Below are 20654 nucleotides of genomic sequence, written 5' to 3'. Positions count from 1 at the left end.
TATTGAAGCATTGTACAGAAAGTTGTTAAGCAAATCAAAAGGCAGAGGTGGTGGCAAGCAGGTAATGGCAATGTTCTGAGCACACTTGTTGTTGCCGGTGCACTAGCAGCAGTGAGTTCCACAAGGTAAGAAGCTCAGTCCTCTCTCGGGTCCTGGTCGGAGACCACCTCTTTCCACATGAACCTACCCAGATCCTGAGATCATCTTCTGAGACCCTTCTTTGTATGCCTCCATCTCCAGACTGTGGCAACACGAGAGCAGGACTTTTCTGCAGTGGCTCCCCATTTGGGGAATGCTCTCCCCAGGGTGGTTCACCTGACACCTTCATTATACACCTTTAAAAAGGTAAAGGGACCCCTGACCATTAGGTCCAGTCATGGCCGACTCTGGGGTTGCGGCGCTCATCTCGCTTCATTGGCCGTGGGAGCCGGCGTACAGCTTCCGGATCATGTGGCCAGCATGACTAAGCCGCTTCTGGCGAACCAGAGCAGCGCATGGAAATGCCGTTTACCTTCCTGCCAGAGCGGTACCTATTTATCTACTTGCACTTTGATGTGCTTTCGAACTGCTAGGCTGGCAGGAGCAAGGACTGAGCAATGGGAGCTCACCCCGTCACGGGGATTCGAACCGCCGACCTTCCGATCGGCAAGTCCTAGGCTCTGTGATTTAACCCACAGCACCACTTTTAGGCGCCAAGAAAAACTGCCCTTAACATCGTTAGGTTTCTGGTCAACAGTTGTTTTAAAAATGTAACTCTCTTTTTAATTCACAAAGTTAGCTATTTCTGCATGCAAAGGGCATATACCCTAAGTATGCAAAGTGCCACTACTTTCTTTGCAGGTGGGCACCAAACTAGTCGGCACTCAGCCACCTGAGTTTGCTATTAGAGGGAACCATTATTACCCATTATGAGCAAAATGTTTAGAGAAGCCCTCTTAAATCTCTCTCCTTGTCAAAGGGAAGGGAGGAACTGACCTCTGTCCCATCCCTTCTTAATGTCCGTTTAACGATTTTACATTTCAGAGCATTGAGAAATTTAGTACTCTGCATAATAGGCTAGTTTCAACATTCAGTGGCTTCCCAATTAGAAGATTAAAAAAAAAACCCAGGCACTTTCCCAAATCATCAAAGTTAGCAGAAGAACCACAGGGTACTATATAAAGCTTGATATATGTGTCTCGTTTGCTAATTAAGAGAAGGTATGGTTAAAAGGGGTGTGTGTGGAATGATTGGTCGTGTCATGCTAAATTAGTCTGAATGAAAAGTCTGCTTTGGGGGAAAAATTAACACAAAGAATTCCTTGAGCCCAGTGTACACGGCAAGATTCCATGTGAAGGGGTCCCCTGTCTTCAAAGGCAATGGGCAGAAGATATCGTGCTGGATGTAGCATGCTGGCTTTTGGGGTGGAACTACTGTGCTAGCTGCCCAGCAGGCAGGACCTTGTTGCTTTCCAGGAGGCAGAGGGAGCAGAGGGGAGACTGGCATGGTGCAAACGCACCAGCGGGGACACCAGATTGGCTCTGCTGCTACTTTTGCACCACACTGCCGCTGCTTTCGTAACCCACCTTTTGGGGAGCTAGCAAAGCAGCTCTACTCTGCCCGGTGACTCACTTTTGGCACTACAACTAAATTAGTATTCAGCAAAGTGGGTAAGTAAGCAACACAGACTCTTGATCTAGAACATATAACAGGCTTGAGGATTGGGTGAAGGTGGCCTTTTATCCATTCCACCTCACTCCATAATTCCTTCCTCGCAAGGAAGTGGTGCTGGCGCTTTGTACCAGATGTCGAGCATTTTAGGGACAGAGTGGGGAGAATCCAAATGGTGTTCTGACCACCTTGCAGCCTCCGTCCCGGGCTTGGGGCTGAGGACACACCCAGGTTCATGAGTCTGAAGGACTCTCATCTGCAGATCATCCAAATGAAGCTGAATGGAACAGATGAGACAAAATACTGTATTTTTTGCTCTATAAGACTCACTTTTTCCCTCCTAAAAAGTAAGGGGAAATTTGTGTGCGTCTTACGGAGCGAATGCAGGCTGCGCAGCTATCCCAGAAGCCAGAACAGCAAGAGGGGTTGCTGCTTTCACTGCACAGCGATCCCTCTTGCTGTTCTGGCTTCTGAGATTCAGAATATTTCTTTTCTTGTTTTCCTCCTCCAAAAACTAGGTGCGCCTTGTGGTCTGGTGCGTCTTATAGAGCGAAAAATACGGTACTTCTTCACACCGTGCATAGTTTAAATGTAAGGATCGCTACCAGGAGATGTGGCGAGGGCCACCAACTTGGATGGCTTAAAAGGACTAGGCTGTCCATGGCTACTAGTTATGAATGGCAACAGTGCCTTCCAGGATCAGACCAGTAATGCCTCTGAATGCAACTCTACAGGGAACGGGAGCAGGAGAGGGCTGCTGCCCTAATGGAGTGCTAAGGAAGCTTTTTCGGCCCAAGGATCACACTCCATTCTTTCAACATCCTTGTTTTAATAATAAACACTGAGGTCCACCTCCGAGGGCCTTCTGGAGGTTCCTCACTGTGAGACTTGAAGCTACAGGGAACCAGGTATAGGGCCTTCTCGGTAGTGGCACCCAGCCTGTGAAAAGCCCTCCCATCAGGAGATAAACAACTATTTAACTTTTAGAAGACATTTGGAGGCAGCCCTGTTCAGGGGAGTTTTCAATGGTTGATGCTTTATAGCATTTTTAATACTTTGTATTATTTGTAAGGGATAAAATGTGAAGATTTTTATGGTAAAAGTGTGATTAAAAAAATGGTTAAAAATTATGATATATGTAAACTGCTAAAGATGATGTAAAATGAAAATCAGATAGGGGGAACTTGGGGAAGCTCACCTAACAATGTTTAGAAAAAACGATAAGACAAGAATTTGTTTGTATTGTTTGTTTTTCTGTTTGTGTTGTTTATTTGTGTTATAAAATGAATAAAAAAATTGGGGGGAATAAAAGTAGGAGAGCAAAGAGTTCAAAGACAGAGGGCAGGTAGGTAGCAGCACCTGTAGAGGAGACGAATGAGGAAGTGGGAGAGGCGGGGGGTGGAGATTCACTCAGGACAACGCCATTATCCAAGAGGCTAGGTTCTATATTCTCTCTCTGTAAAGACTGAAATAAAAAAAAAGGACGGTAAGAAACTTTTCCTTGTCTTTATACTTTCCTGGGCAACCAGCCGGGAGCCACTGACAGCATCTTGACACCTAGGAGCTTTCTTGTCGGAGCGAAGTTTTAAATTTTGGCGATATTTAACTTCTGCTGTTATTGGTATTGCGTTTTTGCATCTTTATTGTTATAACTTGTTATGACTTACGTGGGGATTGTTTTAATTTAATTTTAACTATTGAAAGGCAGCACACAAATGTACATCCCAGTAGATTACTGGGTTTGGATTACTGGTAGATTACTGATTTGGAAACTATGATCCCTGATTATGCAGGGCACATTTTCTAAAAATATATATATATATGCGCAAACTGCTTTAAACCGATTATAATCTGGTCAATTCATTGCCTGAATGCAGCAGTTCCCATCTGTACTCCTTTTGAGGAGAAGCAACGGAGTGCAATGGGACATGCTCTGTGGCCTGCTATATGATGCGCAATCAAGAGGAAAGGGCGGCAACTTGCTCATCTGGTTCAGAGACAGCCTTGGCTATAAGATCCACAAAAGCAATCAGAGCAGCACAGCTCATTTTATGGAGCAGAGGAAATTGACAGCTCCTTCCATCCCTGCTCCCTAGCTGCACATCTCTGCAGCGCTGGCAGTCATGGGCCCCTTGGCTTCAGCAGGAATGAGGAATTATTTGCCATTTCTGGAGATTACAGACCAAGGCCCCAAACGGCATGATTAGAGTTATGCCAGAGCTTTTGCAAGTCTGTTGTTCATTTCGCAAGATTTATATATTACTTGATCGTTTTTTAAAAGAACTCGGAAGGGATTTACCAGAAACACACGCACGGTGACATTATCAGTAAAAACGACTCTTTAAAGCATTAAAGAGATAATTAAAATCAACGATGAGATAAAAATCATATGAAAACACACACACTGGCATTCTACATATCTGGGAAGGCTAACTTAAAGAAAGGTGTTTTTAGTAGGTGTTATGTGCGCCGGCGTGGTTGCTCGAGAGCTAACAGGCAAGACCCCCACTGGTCTTTTCAAGGCTTTATTATCGGTGCAAAAACATTCACAGTGCAGGATGTCTCAATTCTATGTCTTGCTCAGTCACTAGCAGAATCTGGGACTGGGCGGTCCTTAAACATTCCCCAGCAGAGTAGTCTTTTGACCCCCATCCTACGCCTCCCCTCTCTGCGCGTAAACTGACTGCGCAGAGAGGGCGTGGGCAAAGGGGGACCTGCCTCCCCCCTGCTTTGCTCAGGCTCGGTGCTGTGGCTCTCCCTTGCATCCTCCGAGCCCTGCACCCCTTCCCCACTGGAGGCGGGGCTTCCCTCCTCCGTGGAGGAAGTGCTGCTTCTCAGGATCTTTGGAGGCTCCCTGTAACCCAACTGCCTTTCCACCTCTCGCCTCTGAGCTGATGGTAATTCCCTGACAGTAGGCATTGAAAAGAGGACAGCAAAGGCACGTGCCTGACATCACTAGGCAGGGAGTTCCAAAGTGTAGGTGCTGCCACACTTAAAGAGCAATTTCCTACAAATGCAGAATGAGCGTTCTGTGGCACCCAAAACAGTACTGATTCCACAGATTGAAGTGGCCAAGTGGGCATATATCGGGCAAAGCGGTTGTCCAAAGCAACGAGAGGGCATCAGGGCTGGCAGAGGCTGCTCTTACGGCAAAGGGGAGATTGCAGAGGAAGTCAGATTTCAAAAGAAGCAGTGTGGATAAACCAGAAATCAAATGGAATTGATATGCCAAGGAAAGGAGCCTTGGTTTAAAAAATAAATAGAAGCCACGTGATGAGCCGAAATGACACCGGGGACTGGAAAGGCCCCAAACAAATCCATCACCAACAGAAGAGCTCCGAGCTTAAAAGCTATAAAGTCACAGGCTGCTCCATGAATCATAATTCACAATCCATCGCTACCATTTAACATGGAATCCCTCCAACTGAGCCTAGCAACAAAGAAACCCCGGCAGACTGACTCCTAACCTAAATACCTTGAAGCTGCTGCACTTTTAAGGGCAATAAATGCTAGCAAGACATATACTGGCCTGAGATAATGCAATAAAAGCAATAAAAGTGATTTAATTCTCCTGATGGGTCGTTGATGCGAGGAGACATGTAGGCAACCGCGGCCCAGCCCACCTCAGCTGAAGAATTGCTTCTGTCAGAAGAAACAACTGGCCGGTGGTGCATTTGCAACAGTTTTACATTGTGGCGGAGAAGGGACCCCCACTTTGCACACTGGCCAAGCAAACAAAGAGGCTGTGTTTTGGGACCTGGGAGAAACTGGATTCGCATGTTATTTAAAACCAAGTCTGCACCTTCCAAAAACAATGTGAGAAACAGTCATCCTTCAAAACCTGCCCTTATCAGGATTCTGCAACCAATGTTTACAGAAATGCATTGTCATGGACTAGCAATGTGGTGGGAGGGGCCAGCTGGGGAACCGCCCCCTACCCCCCCCCCCCGGGATGACAGCTCATAGACAGGGGAGTGGTGGTGAGACCAGTGCCGGATTTATGTATAAGCTAAACAAGCTATAGCTTAGGACCCCACTCTCTTGCGGACCCCCAAAAAAATTAAAGGAAAAAAACCTGGATGTACATTTCCAAAATATAAGATAAAAAAACAAATAAAGTAAAACCTACACACAGCAGCAGTGTTTTGTGTTGTGTAGGCTCCTAGGATGTAAGTAATGGGCCATGCCGGCTAGCCTGTACCCTAAAATATCACTGGTTTGCTCATTAATTGTATTTCAGTTCGACAATTACTTTGATAAAATACATATTTTGTTATGTGCAAATGGCTTTAGATACCTATTAGGTCCATAAATTACCATAGAGCATATGTTCAACACACAAAAACAGCGAAAATTTGTTGTTGACAAAGGACAGCTGGACATATAAAGGGCCCCATTACCTTCAATAGCTTTGAGCCTCATCAAACCTAAATCTGGCCCTGGGTGGGATGATGATGAGTGGTCAGAGGGAGAAGAGGGAGCAGACTGGGAGGAGGAGGAGGAGGTGTCAAAAGCTGAAGAGGGAACGGGGTTTAGTGAGCAGAAAGGATTGCTTCCTGCTCACTAAAGCTCATACCAAGAACTAACTTAGTTGGTCTTTAAGGTGCTACTGGAAGGAATTTTTTTATTTTGACTATGGCAGACCAACACGGCTACCTATCTGTAACCAGTTTAGTTAAAACAGCCATACAGATATGCATTATATCAGGAGAAATTGCTTGAAAGGTGTTTACATTTGTCAAAACTGCCTTCAAATTATTGGGAGAAATTTGCACTAAAACGCTGAAGGGTTTCCATGAGGATTTATTTTTAAAGAAAACTGCTACAGAAAATGTGGAAATTGCAAAATGAGAAACAGCCAGAACCAAAATTGACAGATCCTTCCGTCCCTAGTTGCATCAAGTTTTTACTCTGTGGGAATATACATTTAGGGCTCAAGCTGTTAGATGCAGCTTATTAGCAATTCATAACATGCACACATATCATCAATTCATAAGGTGCATTGCTGCCAACCCTGGAGGAGAGTCAAGAGAGCCAACTGTAAGTCATCTAGCCTGCTGAGAAGACCCCTTGCCCTCTGAACTGCACTGAAGCCAGTCCTTGAATGTAGCAAGTTCAGCACCTGCAACTTTATCATCAGCTAACTTTATTTTTTTCTCTTTACTTATGTATTTAAGTCTAGATTATTTATTTTGCAATGCTGAATTCCTTCTGTGTCTGCCTAATTATGCCTTGTAACACAATCAAGCACATTTTACCCTCTGTGAATTTCCAAACCTACAGTGGTGCCCCGCAAGACGAATGCCTCGCAAGACGGAAAACCCGCTATGCGAAAGGGTTTTCCGTTTTTGAGCCGCTTCGCAAGACGATTTTCCCTATGGGCTTGCTTTGCAAGACGAAAACGTATTGCGAGTGTTCCGATTTTTTTCCGCTCCCCCCCCTTTCTAAGCCGCTAAGCCGCTAATAGCCTTTTAGCCACTAATCCGCTAAACCTTTAATAGCCGCTAAACCGCTAATAGCGCTAATCCGCTAAACCACTAATAGGGTTGCTTCGCAAGACAAACAAACCGCTAGACGAAGAGACTCGCGGAACGGATTATTTTCGTCTTGCGAGGCACCACTGTATTTATTTTTTTTGCTGTAACACTGAGGGACAGGACTCAGGCAATTTCTGACTATTTGTAACAGGTAGATTCTGCAGGCTGCATCCAACACTCTCTTGTCTGCTGGCGCAAAGATTGTTGCGCTGTCAGGTGGGAAAGCTGAAACAGAGGAGTCCAATGCAATAGTAGTGCTAGCAGAAACTCATCATGCAACAGACTGTGCCATCTGTTATGCAACAAATTTACCAGCATTCTGCTTATGCATTCCTCTGCGCAACTATGCTCTCCTGGCATAGAAACATTCTGCCAGTGGAACAAATATACCACTAAAGGACTTCAACTTAGCACCACATTGGTTACAACCCCTATATCCATTATTGCATGTCCACTTGCATAAGTTGGTGTGCCAGTGGGAAAACATTGTTGGATATACAGTGGTACCTTGGTTCTCAAACGCCTTGGTTCCGAAACACCAAAAACCCAGAAGTAAGCGTTCTGGTTTTCAAACGCTTTTCGGAAGCCAAACGTCCAATGTGGCTTTCAGATATTGTTTCTGGAGCACCAGCACCAATCAGAAGCTGCGCCTTGGTTTTTGAACATTTCAGAAGTCAAATAGACTTCCAGAACAAATTAAGTTTGGCGCTTTTTTATTGCTATTTATTTATTTTGCACTTTTGTTTTGGAAGCTTTTTTGGTTAATTTGTTTTGTGACTTTGTGGAACCCAGTTCAGCTACTGATTGATTGATTGATTGATTGATTGATTGACTGATTGACTGCATAAATGGATAAAAGCCCCCCATCCAAAAAATAACTATCATTGGTACAGGTAAGAATTTATTTATTTTAAAAAAATTATCATCTACAATACTGTCTTATTTATTTTATAGTACAGTACATTGATTATTGCTTTCATTTTATGGATCAATGGTCTCGTTAAGATAGTAAAATTCATGTTAAATTGCTGTTTCAGGGGTTATTTTTAAAAGTCTGGAAGGGATTAATCCATTTTGCATTACTTTCTATGGGAAAGCGAGCCTTGGTTTTGGAACGCTTTGGTTTTGGAACGGACTTCTGGAATGAATTAAGTTTGAGAACCAAGGTACCACTGTAGTTTTAACTTTCCTTGTAATAAACTCTAGCAAAAGCCCTTCCAGGGATGCAAAGTGCTTACCCCCTGTGAAGCATAATCAGCCATCTTGCCCTGAGATCTTGGGTCCACCGAGTCCCACTTTGTCTAATCTGACTGGCAGGCAGAAGTCTTTCACATTAGTCATTTATATCATTTATTAACCATTTGCACAAAACAAATCTCTGAGTGGTGTACAAGTCCAATTATATATCAAACACAACGAAAATGCACAGAGCAATGAAAAGCAAAGGGTTGCATCCAATGTGATTAACTTAGGTGCGTTAATTTCTCCTCCGAGTACAAAAGCAACAGATACGAGCCAAATATACATAAACCCATCGTTAAACCCAAAGATAAAATCAATAGAACATTTAAAACAAAGGTTAACTAAAGCGTTTTCTGGGCAGGCTTGTGAAAACAGAAACATTTCCAGCAGGTGTTTTGAAACAGTATAGTGGCTCTGCTTGGCCCATTGTCAATATCTTCTACCTGATACAGGGAATGACCCAGGGACCCTCAACATACAAAGTGTGTTTTCAGCCATTGAGCTCTGACTCTTCCTCTACAAATGTCCCATCACTGCCTAGCCTTCTCCATTCATAAGAAACTGTCTTAAACTCAGGACTCTAGTCAGCCTAAAAGGTAAAGGGAACCCTGACCATTAGGTCCAGTCGTGGCTGACTCTGGGGTTGCGGCGCTCATCTCGCTTTAGTGGCCGAGGGAGCCGGCGTACAGCTTCCAGGTCATGTGGCCAGCATGACTAAGCTGCTTCTGGCGAACCAGAGCAGCGCACGGAAACGCCGTTTACCTTCCCGCCACCTATTTATCTACTTGCACTTTGATGTGTTTTTGAACTGCTAGGTGGGCAGGAGCAGGGACTGAACAACGGGAGCTCACCCCGTAGCGGGGATTCGAACCGCCGACCTTCTGATCAACAAGTCCTAGGCTCTGTGGTTTAACCCACAGCGCCACCCGCGTCCCTCTAGTCAGCCTAGTTCAGTATTATCTGCTGCAACTGGCGACCTCTCTCCAAGGCTGCAGGTAAAAGGTTGTTTCCCATCACACACTCCCTGATCCTTTTAACTGCCAATACCAGGGAATGAACGTATGATCCTTTTGAAGGCAACATGTGTGCCCTGCGTTGGGCATCACACTAGCCCTGACTTGGTTCCAGACACAGAGCCCTTGAAAAACTATTTTATTTTATTTATTTGTGTTGTGCTATTACATTTATATGGGACGCGGGTGGCGCTGTGGGTAAAACCTCAGTGCCTAGGACTTGCTGATCGTAAGGTCGGCGGTTCGAATCCCCACGGTGGGGTGAGCTCCCGTCGTTCGGTCCCAGCTCCTGCCCACCTAGCAGTTCGAAAGCACCCCTAAGTGCAAGTAGATAAATAGGTACTGCTTTATAGCGGGAAGGTAAACGACGTTTCCGTGTGCGGCACTGGTGCTGGCTGAAGTGTCTTCAGATGCCGCCGGCTCCCGGCTTCTTGAGCGAGATGAGCGCGCAACCCTAGAGTCGGTCACGACTGGCCCGTACGGGCAGGGGTACCTTTACCTTTACTATTACATTTATATACCACTTTTTCTGGCAAGGAGCTCTTCCTGTGGTATTGATGCCGAACTGTTTCTTGACCTCAACTTCTGGATTATGTTTTGGACCAAGATTGATTCTCTGTGCTTGACCTTGGCTTGTTGAGACTACACAACTCTTGCCTAAGAATTTTGGTAAGACTTTACCTTCTTTGGACTGAGTCCATGAAGGCGCTTCTTAGAGCATGACATTGAGTTATGGTCTCTCCCAAAGGCACCATTCACTTTAAAGTCATTGTCTGGCCCTTTCTGTTAATGAAACATACTAAATGTTCTTACCTTATCAGATTTCTAACTTGAGACTGGCTCCACAGGAGATGAAGGAGGAGAATTCTGGAATGACAAGGTAAAAAAACACACGCCATTAGCCTAAAACAGAGAAAGCGAATAGGTTTTTTCTTCTATTTTATGCATTATGTTTCAATCCACAGCAGCACAATCATTATTCCTTAATTTGGCACACTTTGTCTCTTCCACCACTCCTGCACTTCTTGAAAAATACAGGCAGCCAATATAACTAATGACAGAGTTAAAAGAAATCTGTTACAGCGATCTACAGTAAATTTTGGGAAGCGGTTCATCCATTTGTTCCCCAAAAGGTTTGGATGCCTCCTGAGATATCATCGCTAAACTCAGCACAAGGACGCCAAATATGGGGGCAGCAGGTTTTGTTGATGTTGGGATGCCACGCGAGACACCATTTTGAAGCAAGATGGTGGGCTGAAACATCACTTGGGTGAGACTTGGTTCATTTTTGGGTAGACGTTTGGCCACCTCTCAACAGAACATCACCAAACTCAGCATGACAGTTCCCAATATTCTGAACTGATGACGGTACAAAATGTGACTTTGGCATGACTTTGTCTCATTTTTGCTTTGTTTTGATTATTGCAAATCAAAGGAAGTCTGCATCAGTCTACCTAGTAAGTTAATGATTACGGTCAGTTTTGAGTCTGGGATTTCCTTGTTCACATTCTTAGCCTGGACACTTCAGTACCTTAATCACTTCCACAATCAATACAATTAAAATCTCCTCCATCCAGTTTTTTTAGAGCAGGAGAGTCACTTTTTAACACTATAGTCTCTTCATTCTTTTCTTTTTTTTAATTTTAAAGAAAAATCAGAAGAGCAGGTGTAGGAAATGTTTGGCCCTCTCCGTATTGCTGAACTACAACTCCCATATGCCTCAGCGAGCATGGCCAATGGCTAGGAATGAAGGGAGATGCAGTTCAGCAAAGTCTAGAGCAGCTTTTCTCAACCTGTGGGTCCCCAGATGTTGTTGAACTACAACTCCCATCACCCCTAGCTAGCAAGGCCAGAGCTCAGGGATGATGGGAGTTGTAGTCCAACAACATCTGGGGACCCACAGGTTGAGAACCGCTGGTCTAGAGAGTCAAAGGTTCCACACTGATAACTTCCATGAAAGTACTTTTGTGACACCAAAGCAGGCTTTTCTTATAATTCAGAGAATCTAATATTTCACTTTTAAAAAACAAGCATGCTTTTGTCCCCAAGGGATGCAAAAAAAAGTATCTGAAAATGTACCAGGAAATGTCCTCAGGGACTGGAAGCAAGATTTAGAAACATGATCTTTACAATGACTAAACTGCATTATATTTTATTTTTTGCAGAGCTAAACAGCAAGGCGTTTGGGGGTGGAGGAATGTGACATGCAGGGAAGTTACAATGTGACGGGGGACCACAGTGCCACGCTAAAAAATGGACAAAAAGGGTACTGCAGCTTATCTGCTCAGTCTGGCTAGTTTTGTTAAAGAAATGACCGGTGGCATGGCTGACGCTGTGTAACTGCTACTCCAGGTTTGGTTCCTCTACCTGAGCAGCTCTTCCTTAGAATGCAAAAGGCAGATATTGACATCCTGGCCAATAAAAATTCCAAAATCCAGAGTACAAAAATCGCAAAATCCAGGGTACGTACAATACCTTTATAACGACCAAACAAAAATTGACACAAAACAGCAAGCAAGCTTTTGGGTTCTCCAAAGGTCTTTTTTTATTACACTGGATGTTAATTAAGGTGGAGGAAGAAGAAAAGTTGGCTTTGTCTCCATTTTGGGATTGAGAACAGTGTCAGGCCAGGTCTTTGGAGACCGAAGTTCAAATCCCTGCTCACTGAGTGACCTTGGGTCACCAATCATCTCTAGCCAAACCTATCTCACAGGGTTCTTGTGAGGGTTAAATGGTGACAGGGAAAACCATGTACACCACACTGGATAAAAAGTAGGATAGAAATGTAATAATAAATAAAAATAAATATTGCCTGGCTTTAACACCAAGCTGGATTTTTCAAATTCCCTTTTCTCCTGCATTGCTTAATTAAGCATCCAGTCTGAAGAAGAGCTCTGGAAAACTCAAGCCCTTGGTCACTATTTTGTGACTTTTTGGTTGGTCCTGATAAAGGTGTTGTGCTACTGCGGATTTTAGTATCATTCTTGCGAGAAGCTGATGAATGGACTCGCCTTGCCCATCTCCCCTTCCTTGCCTACAACTTGATCACTGACCCATCTTGGACCATGCCATCAGCCTCCAGCCTTTTGGGTCCTTGTATCCCATCTCAAGAACCTGACTACTTGCCCATCCTCAACCACACTGGTTGCCTCAGACCTCACCAGGTTTTGGTCAAATTCCTACACAGCTGCTTTAAAGAAAACACAGAGACATTGATTGGGTCATGAATATCCAACAGGTGTAGCTACACATGCCAGTTAGATTGAGGGCTCCTCCAGATGTCCTGTTTTACTGATCATTCATCCCGATGTGCTTGCACAAAGCTTACACTGTAGTTGGACTATGTTTGGACTTCACTGAGAAATTCGGACTTCTGATTTATTGAATGATGGAGAGGTTCTGCAACAGCAAGCATACAAACTGCATCCATCCTATGGTTCTATGTAATCCCTTGGGAGTTTATACCCCCTTCCATTAATCATCCATTGACCCCACACATTTCAATGTATTTACCCATCACTTTCCAAACCGTAAAAAGTCTGGGACTTGTTTGCTTCTTTTTGAAAAGTGGATTTGTTGCACTGTGGTGACAGAGTGCTTTAAACCCACTGTATTTATTCACTAAGAGAAGAGGGTGGCGCTGTGGTCTAAACCACTGAGCATCTCGGGCTTGCTGATCAGAAGGTCGCCGGTTCGAATCTCTGCAACGGGGTGAGCTCCCATTGCTCTGTCCCAGCTTCTGCCAACCTAGCAGTTCGAAAGCATGCCAGTGCAAGTAGATAAATAGGTACCACTGTGGCGGAAAGGTAAACGGTGTTTTCTTGTGCTCTGTTTTCCGTTACAATGTTCTGTTGCACCAGAAGTGGTTTAGTCATGCTGGCCACATGACCCGGACAGCTGTCTGTGGACAAATGCCGGCTCCCTCGGCCTGAAAAGCGAGATGAGCCCCTCAAGCCCATAGTTGCCTGTGCCTGAACTTAACCGTCCAGGGGTCCTTTACCTTTTAGCCTACAGTGGTACCTCGGGTTAAGAAATGGAGGTCCGTTCTTAAAATGAAACTTTTCTTAACCTGAGGTACCACTTTAGCTAATGGGACCTCCCGCTGCCGCGGCACGATTTCTGTTCTCATCCTGAAGCAAAGTTCTTAACCTGAGGTACTATTTCTGGTTTAGCAGAGTATGTAACTTGAAGCGTCTGTAACCTGAAGCGTCTGTAACCCGGGGTACCACTGTATTTACCTATTTGTTTACTGAATTAATATCACTCATTTCCTCCCAAAGGAGCCCAGGGTGGTAAGCAGACCCACAACTTAAAAACAAAATGATGCCAGTTTAAAACATTTACAGTTTTAAAGCAGTTTTAAACTGTAAAGCAGTTACAGTTTAAAAGTTTTAAAAAACCAGTTGCAGCTAAAATAATTATTCCGTCCAATGCTCTCGGGGTTGCCAGGAACAGTATATTCTTCAGCTACCAGGAGACTTCCGGGTTGGTGCCTCCGGTAATGGCGGAATTCCTCTGATCGGGAGGAATTTGCCCCGTGGGAATTTGGGTCTGTACCGCCAGGCAGTGGGATTCGGCAGGCACCTTTTGCGCCTCCCCTACTTGCGGGGAAACCCGGTTTCGGGGATCTGGAGCGATGTGGGGTGAGTGGCGCGGTGCTTCGAATCGTCTGCTACTTCCACGGAGCGAAGCCGCATAGCTGTTGTCGGAGAGCACTGACTTTTTCCTGTGGACAATTTGACTCTAAAGTAATTACCCGTGAGTAGAGCTGAATTGGGAAGAATTGGATTTTTAAACGTTTAATCTGGCATCGAAACGGGGAGCTTCAATACAGGAAGTCTGCCTCCCTCTTTTGTAGATTAACTGAAGCAAGGAGACTGCAAGCTAAAGTCTTGGAAGGCCTTTTGTAAAGAACTAAATTTCCATCGGTAAAGAACTAAATCCCCCCTTCTTGGAGGCAGGAGAAGAGGGGGGGAAGTGGTGGACTGAATATGCCTGTAGGAGAGAGTTAAGAGAGTTAAAATACCGCCGCTCTGACCCTGGAAACGGGTTGCTAGCAGGATTGATGTTTCTTGGAACGTCCATTGACAGCGTTTAGAACGTTCATTGACAGGTAGCTAATCAAGAGAATACATTGTTTCTACTGTCTCCGGTTGTTTTTTAAAAAAGGAGGAAAGTAACTGAAAATTGAAACTAACTTTGGATTATTGAAACTGTGTTTAAAAGAGGACATATTTACCGATACAAATACAACCTGTTTTCCCCTAGTGGAAGCTTTTGAAATTGGTTACTTTACAGGAGCTGGGCTAGGGGAATTTCCAGCTGCAAGATAAAAAAAGTGTGAGACTTTGGAATTGACCTTGAATCTCTTAAGTGTTATGGCAAACGGAAAGGAAAAAACAGACGGGATGTCGACAGAGGAGACCTTAGTGGCTGCATTATTGAAAATAAACGATCGCTGGAAAAACTCCACAAGAAAACAGATGTGATAAATGTGAAATTGGATGTTGCAAATATTGAAAATAATTTAATTGTAGAATGTTTAAATAACTTGGGACAAAAGGTGAATACCAATTCAGAAACCACCCAGAAACTGACACAGGAATCTACTCTGATACGGCAAACTGCAGATGAAAAAACCCTTGCTGCTGAATCTAAAGTAATACAACTGGAGAGGAGAGTCCCATCCATACAAAGACAACTTGATGAACATAAGCTGACATTCGTTATGATTGAACTTAAAGAAGAACGGATGAATTTGAAGACCAGAGCCCTATCTGAATTGGAAAAGGAAAGCTTGACAGAGTTTCAGGAGGCGACAGGACTAACATTGGTTGAGAAAGAGAGGTATTTGGGGGTTAGTATGACCGCCAAAAATGTGAATCTGCTTAAGGATAACTGTGAAGGATGTTGGATTGAAGAGAAGGGGGATTTGGAAATATGGACAAATCAGAAGTTGTTACTGTTGGGCCGAGTTACTGTGGTGGGGATGAGGGCTGCTGTGTTGCTGGGGATGTTGCTTTTGTTTCAAACATTGCAAGCTTTGGATGGGATGGAGGGTTTCAGGAGGTGGCAGAGGGATGCTCCTAGAGTTGTTTGGCAGGGCAGGAAGCCTCGAGTAAAACTTAAGATATTGATGGATGCCAAAGAAGGAGGTGGACCTGCCCTGCCAGACCTTTACACTTCATTGTGAACCATCTGCTTTTTGCTGGTTGAGAGAATGGTTGCTTCTTGAAAACACTGAAGTGTTGGACAATGGCAGACGAAGTTGATGGACTATATGGAATTGGCGGAAATGACTGGCAAGATCCGAGACCAGGGTGAAGAGTCAGTGGAAGAAGATTGGAAAAAGTTTAAAGACTATTTATAGAAATATTGTAAAATTAAGGAATGTTAGAAAAATGTTGGAATGAAATTACATGGCTTTAGTAGAAATGTCGTAAGGAATTAAGTATAAATAGATTAATAGAAAATTAAAGGGAAAGTATGGCAAGAATGTGTTAAGATAATTATAGAACAGAAAACAGAGTAAGATGGAAAGGAATTGCTGAAACAAATAATAGAAGTGGAATACAAAAAGGGAGGTGTGAGGAGGTCGCTGGAAATAAGTGAATGAAATATAAGATATTGAAAGTGTTTGAGGTGTTTTAAAATTGTTTTTGTTTGTTTTTGTTTGTTTTGTTAGTCCATGTAGCGTTTTTGTATTGTATTTGTATTGTTTTTTCTCTTTTTTCTTTTTTCTTTTGTTTGTTTGTAGTGTTGTGTTGGAAATGTTGAAAAAGTAATAAATATCAATTAAATATATATATATATATATTCTTCAGCTACCAAATGCCTGGGTAAATAGGATTTTCCACTCCAATTCCTCCTGAAAGGTAAAAGTGATGGAGACAGGTATACTTCACTAGGGAGGGCATTCCACAACTGGGGAGCCACCATGGAAAAGGCCCTGTCACAAGTTGGCAGCCCCAAGCAGCCACAAACCCAATGGCACAAATCTAACATTCTGGTATGCATTCTGGTATACACAAGAGAATGAGGTTGCTTCCAGATCTATGGCATGCCACTAAAAATGGATTAATCCCTATGTTGTCATGGGACATTCTGCCCTCACAACAGCCTAGCACAGCAACTCCTTTTGGAATTTGCAAAATGCATGCAACACGTCCACCAGCCAGTGTTGCACATCCAGCAAGTCTGGAAAAAAACAACATGCGGGTTCAGTTAATGACTTGTAACTAACAAATGCAAATTAGGAGCAGCCCTCTAGGGTCTGTGATCTATTCCTGCTCTGGGCTCTGAGCAAATTGCTCAACCCCAAGACACAGGATCCTAAATTGAGAGCGGCTCCGCCTTGAGGAAGCCCAAACAATTCAGTCCTCCTTCCTAGAAAGCAAAGTGCAGCTTAAAATAAAGAAGATGCGAGCAACATTTTTTCTATTTCCAAAAAGCCCAGAAGGAATTTTAAAATGCATCAGAGCTCAGAGTTCAGGAAAGTGTTTTTTCTTTTGTAAGCAGCACTGACCATTATGATAAGATCAAAGCATTCTTGCTACCATCTGGGAGTTAGCAAAATAAAAGGGGTGGGAGAGAAGGCTCCAGTCAAGGGGGGAAGGGGCTCATATTTATCATTCCTTCTATTCTGTCGGACCAGTCTGCGGGCTTTTAGAAGCATCGCACAGGCTCTGGAAGGCAGTTCAAAACCGAGATTCCCAAAGGGATTAAACCAAATGGGGGGGGGGGAGAGCCAGCCGAGCCGAGACTGGAGCTCCACGTACCAAGCATTCTCTTCTATAATTCATGAGGCATGAAATTGCCTCAATATATTATTTGGCTTCGGACCAAAACAACCCTCATTTACCAGTTCAAGAGCAAAACAAATCTATGTATACAAAAAACGACATGCCTAATGTGTTCGTTTCATGGATTTTAGGATTAAAAATGCTTGTTTACCTTTTCTTTCTCTCTCCACCCTCTCTTTTATTTTATTTTTTATCTGTTGCTGCAAATTACTGTGTAGCATTCTTGCACAACGTGAACAGTTTCAGAGAGCGCCTTATTTCCACCCTCCACCCCCCCTTAAGTGCTAAAGTAATGTTTGATGCTCAGAGCTATGGCAACAATGAGATGTGAGATCAGACTGCTTCACCGTCTTGCCCAATATTATCTCCTGCGGTTGGTGATAGCATCCCATTACACTCACGGCCTGCCTGGATGATTCCCAGGGGGGTGTGGTTGGCCGCAGTGAGAATGGAATACTGGACCAGAAGGACCTTTCGTTCTGATAAAGTATGTGTTCTTCTGCAGACTCTCAAGCCATGTTCACGCCATACATTTAGAGCACCGTGTCGCTTTTTAAAACCCACAATCGGGTTGTTGTTGTTGTTTAGTCGTGTCCGACTCTTCGTGACCCCATGGACCAGAGCACACCAGGCACTCCTGTCTTCCACTGCCTCCCGCAGTTTGGTCAAACTCATGCTGGTAGCTTCGAGAACACTGTCCAGACATCTCCTCCTCTGTCATCCCCTTCTCCTTGTGCCCTCCATCTTTCCCAACATCAGGGTCTTTTCCAGGGAGTCTTCTCTTCTCATGAGGTGGCCAAAGTATTGGAGCCTCAGCTTCACGATCTGTCCTTCCAGTGAGCACTCAGGGCTGATTTCCTTCAGAATGGATCGGTTTGATCTTCTTGCAGTTCATGGGACTCTCAAGAGTCCCCTCCAGCACCATAATTCAAAAGCATCAATTCTTCGGCGATCAGCCTTCTTTTGGTCCAGCTCTCACTTCCATACATCACTACTGAGAAAACCATAGCCACAATCAGGTAGCCAACAACAAACCATGGCTTCAAGGCTGCCTTGCAGCCATGGCTAGTTGGGGAGAAACAAACCATAACCCCTGGTTTGAATGCAATGCAGTTTCAAGAAAGGAGAAAATGCTGGAGCAGGTGTCAACCACTCTTTGTGATCAGCAAACCAGAAAGCCTGACATAACGTAATATGAGAAAGTGACCAATTGGACTACCCAGCTAAATTTTCAGCTGTCATTGGCAGCAACTCTCCGGGGTCTCATAAAAACAAAACCCTACTGGATCAGGCATTGTCAGGGCTGGATTTAGGTTTGATGAGGCCCTAAGCTACTGAAGGCAATGGGGCCCTTTATATGTCCAGCTGTCCTTTGTCAACAACAAATGGTCACTGTTTTTTGTGCTGAATATATGCTATAGCTAGTGTGGTGCAGTGGTTAAGAGCAGTGGACTCGTAATCTGGGGAACCAGGTTCGCTTCCCCGCTCCTCCACATGCAGCTGCTGGGTGACCTTGGGCTAGTCACACTTCTCTGAAGTCTCTCAGCCCCACTCATCTCACAGAGTGTTTGTTATGGGCGAGGAAGGGAAAGGAGATTGTTACCCGCTTTGAGACTCCTTTGGGTAGTGATAAAGCGGGATACCAAATCCAAACTCTTCATCTTCTATATGCTAATTTATGGACCTAATAGGTATCTAAAGCCATTTGCACATGTTGCCAAGCAACCAGTCCGTGCAGAATGTAAGGCACCCTATATATAGAAATGAGCAAACCAGTGATATTTTAGAGAGCAGGCTAGCAGGTGGGGCCCATTACTTACATCATAGGAGCCTACACAACACAAAACACTGTTGCTGTATGATAGGTTTTATTTTATTTTGTTTTTATCTTATATTTTGGAAATGTACATCCAGGGTTTTTTCCTTTAATTTTTTTTGGGGGCCCCCAAGAGAGTGGGGCCCTAAGCTATAGCTTGTTTAGCTTATACATAAATCTGGCACTGGGCATTGTCTACACTGACTGGCTGTGGTGCACCACGAGTTCAGACAGGGGCCTCTCCCAGCCCTACCTGGAGATATTGGACCTGGGACCTTCCACAAGTAAAGCAGATACTCTCCTACCAAGTTACTGCCCTTACTCTAAAGCAGTGCTTCCCAACCTTGGGTCCCCAGCTGCTTTTGGACTACAGTTCCCATCATCCCTGACCGCTGGTCTTGCTAGCTAGGGATGATGGGAGTTGTAGTCCAAAAACCGCTGGCGACCCAAGGTTGGGAAACCCTGTGTGCTGGTCCCGTGGGATAACCGTGAGGCGAGGTCCGAGTCCGAGGTCGAGGGTGCAGTAGGGAGGCAGTCCGTCAAAGCTGAAGCTGGGTCCAAGGCAGGGAGTTGGGTGAGGTCAGGAGCTCCGGCAGAGAGGCAGGACAGGAGGCAGGCAGGAACAGGCAACCAACAATGTTGCTCCCGCAACTTGGGACTGGGGCTGGCTGGCTTTTATCTGCCCTGAGGCATAGGGCGGCCCCGGTCCACAGGTGACTCGCCTCTCCTGGCCTGGAGGCGAGCACTCCTCCTGCGGGAACTTGGTTCCCTCCGCCTCTCTGCCCTGAGCCTCTGCAGCTCAGGAGAGGCTGGAGGGTAACCGGACTCAGAGGCCACCTCACCTTCCCCCGACGGGGCTGAGAGTGGAGCACCTGCAGGCAATGGGTCCTCCATCACCTCAGGAGCCAGAGAAGACTCAGCTGGTGCCTGCACCTGAGGATCCAGCACAGGTGAGGACCCTTCAGGCTCAAGCCCCAGCTCAGCTGGTTCTGAAGGCAGGGAATCCTGTGCAGGCTGGGATCCCTCAGGTTCAGCCTCCGAGTCCGAATCCCAGGCCATCAAACCCTGCTCTAAAGCATCTCAAGCAAGGCTTTCCCCATCACTTGCTCCTTGGAACTGAAGCCTGGACACGTTCTGCAAGCAAAGCGAGGAAACACAGTCCTGCCCCCTTGATGTTGCCAATATGGAACTCGTGTACTCTCCCGTTAGCTTTACGTATTTATAATCAGGGCCTGAAGACAGAGCTACCAGACGTGGTCATCGGGGCCGTCACTCAGAGCTATCCTTCAGAAACAGACATCGACAGATGTACAGGAGACTCTTATCAACCTAAGCAGGAAGGGACTTTAGCTCCCAAACAGCAGATGGGAAGAATAAGGGAGCCGGTGGGCAGTTAACGCAGCAGAAACAGCAGCGCCAAGCTACATCATACAGAATCCTGTACTTAAATGCCTTTGTTGTTCTGAACTGCAAAGGACGGACTGAATGGTGAGGAAGGGCAGCTAAAGAGAATCGGGGTATGTGTGGAAAGAGTACATTTGGAGCTTTTTCAGCTTACAAAAGTGGGAACTGAGGGGAAGGGGGTGGAGGCATA

General features: G+C 44.9%; 1 protein-coding gene across 10 annotated transcripts in view; it reads right to left on the bottom strand.

Moving 5' to 3' along the window:
• Positions 1-20654, bottom strand: part of ARVCF (ARVCF delta catenin family member) — a 615179-nt gene that overhangs the window by 495672 nt on the left and 98853 nt on the right. For all 10 annotated transcript variants that reach the window (XM_081174768.1, XM_081174756.1, XM_081174762.1 and 7 more), the window contains exon 2: positions 10256-10309. The gene's annotated coding sequence lies outside the window, so the exon portion shown is untranslated. The remainder of the gene's footprint in view (positions 1-10255; positions 10310-20654) is intronic.

This window comes from Podarcis bocagei, assembly GCF_964188305.1.
Source record: "Podarcis bocagei genome assembly, chromosome: 16".
NCBI lineage: Eukaryota > Metazoa > Chordata > Lepidosauria > Squamata > Lacertidae > Podarcis > Podarcis bocagei.
Note: the sequence above shows the minus strand (reverse complement) of the source record. Positions and strands in the feature narration are given on the sequence as shown.